This window comes from Emys orbicularis, chromosome 2 (genome assembly GCF_028017835.1).
Source record: "Emys orbicularis isolate rEmyOrb1 chromosome 2, rEmyOrb1.hap1, whole genome shotgun sequence".
Lineage (NCBI taxonomy): Eukaryota > Metazoa > Chordata > Testudines > Emydidae > Emys > Emys orbicularis.
Genome location: NC_088684.1, coordinates 253,533,735 through 253,537,441, shown reverse-complemented (window position 1 = coordinate 253,537,441; position 3,707 = coordinate 253,533,735).

Genomic DNA, 3,707 nt, shown 5'->3' with positions numbered 1-3,707 from the left:
TCTCTGTAGATTCCTTGGAATTTAATAAAATGCTCTCCTACTACCCCCGTTTAGCATTGGCTTCCAAGGTCTAGGGAAAAGGTGGAATTATAAGTGCTATTCCTTTAAAAAATATTTTGTCCAATTGTCATTGCGAGTGTGCACACAATTTGTGGGCCTAATTTTCATCTCACGCTCATATCAATAGGAGTTACTCCACTGGAGTTACACAGGTGTATAACTGGTGTAAGCAGGAGGAAAATTAGACCCATTAGCTCTTATTAAGTGACTTCATGGGTGATTGATGATGGGACTTTGGGGGCCTCTATCTTCTAAATTGGATATTCTGATTGAGAAATTACTGTCACAGTCTAATATATGTGTGAAATCTTATTGACACCTAGCAGTGACACTTGAAACTGTCAGTCCAGGAGGAATGCTGTTTGGCACAGAGAAAATGACTTGCTTCTCCCCTAGGGTATGATTGAGAGCCCAGTGAAGTCCATGAAAAAATATTCAATTTTCCTACAGTCTTTGAATCAGAGAGGTTTTGTTTGTTTTTACTGATTTCAGATTATACCTTTACTTTGTATAAAGAAATCTTTTCTTGATTTAGTTTTTTATTCCATTGTCCCCTTGTGACAATCAGGGTCCAGTACTCCTCCCCAGGGGAGAACAGGGAGTTTGAACCCCAAAGAATAAGCAGATTAAATGCTCTAAATTTAATTATCATGATGAGATATGTATACAGACTGTGCCCATTTTTTATAGACTCAGACTGTATAAAAGAATATTTAACTGACTTTGAAAGAATATTCCAGGCCATTGGCATCCCTAGTTTATTTTCTTTCATTTATTAGCTGCCATAACATATCTTTCCCACAGATTAAAGTTCAGAAAAATTCTATTGAAATTTATAGTCTTTCCATACATCAGCTGCTAGGAAAGGATATTGCAAAGATATTTGTAATTCCCTTCCTTACTGGCTAAACTTCAGGACACAATTCAGTGTGTTTATAATGTGAATTTGAATATCTATATAAACATTAGCAGATTACTTTGAACTTTTCTAGAAAATTGAATTCCCCTAGTAATGATGAGAAAACCTTTTCAGGTTTAGTTTAGCAAGGATGTACAATTGGGCTGGAAGATTTGTGGCAAGAGTCCTGGTCAGTAATACCATGCAAATTGCCTTTTTCTTGCCATTTGAGTCGTGCTGGTTCTGGTCTTGATTAGAAAATTAAAGTGAAAAGAAACACAAACTTCAAAACAAAAAATGTATCCCTTCGATTCAAATCCATATACTTTGCAGTTCAAATCCTCTGTTCTCCTCTGGGGGTGTCTGGACCCTAATTATCACAGTAGGAATTCCTGAGTTCTAATCCTACTTCTTTTACTGACTCCGTATTTTTTTCTGTACTGAACTATCCCTAAAAATACCCCACTCTTGCTATAGCTTCTCCAGTGGTGGCAAAAGGCAAGTGCTAATGTAGACTGCTTCCTACCAACATTTTTACCAGTACATCTCTACCTCGATATAACGCTGTCCTCGGGCGCCAAAAAATCTTACTGCGTTATAGGTGAAACCGTGTTATATTGAACTTGCTTTGATCCACTGAAGTGCGCAGCCCCGCCCCGCCCCCAGAGCACTGCTTTACCGCGTTATATCCAAATTCGTGTTATATCAGGTGGCGTTATATCGAGGTAGCAGTGTATTTTGTTTACTCCTGCTCAGAGCAGGTCTGGATGATATGGTGGTAAAGATGTTGGGCCCATATCCACAAAGAGATGTAGGTGCTACTGCTATCCACAAAACCCCTGTTCAGTTGGTGCCTAAACTCATTCAATGCCTACATTTTTCACTATACATATTCCCTCGGTGCCTATATTTCTGCTTCTGGGTATAAGCATTACTGCCTCAGGTGGGGTTCTAGACTATCTCATGCCCAGCACATGCCTCAAACCAGGTGAAGATAGGCAGGGCAACGCCTATCTTGCCTGCTGGGTCTGATCTAGTAGGAATGGTCAGAGCACACTTAACTCCACACCAAATGGAGGCAGCATTCCTTATAACCTTTAGACCAGTTGTTACTCCCCCAGGATGTGGGAGACCCTGATTCAATTCCCCACTCTGCCTGATGAGGAGATGGGATTTGAACAGGGGTTTCCCACCTCTCAGGTGAGAGCCCTATCTACTTAGGACACATCCCTCTCCTCAGCATCTGCAGTTGGCTAGTTTAAGCAGGTCCCCTCCCAGCATGTTAGTTTTTGTGGATGCCATTCTCAAGCAGCTCTCTCTCTCATGCAAAGTATAGGGAGCCTAGGAACCTAACCCAAGGTTTGTGGCTTCTACTTAGGCATCATACGGTATGTCTACACTGCAATAAAACACCTCTGGCTGGCCCATGTCAGCTGACTTAGGCTTCTGGGGTTCAGGCTGTGGGGCTATAACATTTCAGTGTAGCTGTTCAGGTATGGGATGGAGCCTGGGCTCCGGGACCCCATGAAGGAGGAATCCAGGGTGTGAATCCCTACACTGCAATGTTCTAACCCTGCAGCCCAAGCATTGTGAGCCTGAGTCATCTGATTTGGGCCAGCCATGGGTGTTTTATTGCAGTGTAGATATACCCAAGATGCTTAAAAGTTAGGCATTGTAATGCCTAAGATCCTTTGTGAATCTGGGCCCAGATGGCCAATCTACACTAGGACACCCATCACTGATGGTGCCGGTGGAGCTGCTCCAGTGCTAGACTAATAATGGAAACGTTTTTTAAAAATTGATAATGCAGACAAGATTTCACTGACTTCCATGGGAACTGGATTGGGGTCAAAGAGGATTTATCGTTCATAGTACTCATCCTTATTGCACAGGTATCTGGAGTGATTGTTTATAGCTTAGTTAAAACATGCAGAACTTAAATATAACATTTAAAAAACACAAACATTTCTTGGCAATGAATGTTATTAAAAAGGGATCAGGATTGAAAATGGAATGCTTTGACAGAGGTTTTAGATATTACCTTTAATCAATATGAGTTTCATGAATGCTGTATTTAAATGGTTCCCTTAATAGTCAGTATAAACTATTTCATTGATATGCACATCAGTGCACTCTGCATCCTCTCTTTGTACTCTTAAGCAATAGCATCTCATTAGATGCTAGTGCATACAACGATGAATTTCCTGAAGTGGTAATTGATAGTCAAAGAGGCAGAGACAATATACAGCTGTTTCTTTAGAAGATATAGTTGTGCAAATCAGTTGCATTATTTGATGTTATTGGATGTTACTAGCGATCTATTGAAGCTAAGAACATTCTTGTAAGGAATATAGAAATCAGACATAGTCTGAGAATATGATTAAATTAAAAATCCTTTCTGTAAGGCAATTTCTATGGAAATAGTTTGACATGTGTGTATGTGTATGAGAAAGAGAGAGAGATCTTGCCTGTTTCCCCCCCCCCCCCAAATATGTATATTTTAGGAATAAAATTTGTTTGGTACATGTGATTTTAAATTCTAAAATAAATTACAGAATGGCTTCTCCCTCAAAAATATTCCTTACAACACTGAAATATGATTCTTCAAGTATTTGATAACAAATTAAATTAAAATATAGAAAATAGTGTACTTCCTTATGCAGTAAAATATCAGCAATTTTAACATTAAAATATTTTTAAACATCCTATTTGGTGATAAACAATGTATCCTACTGCCAAATTTGGGAAC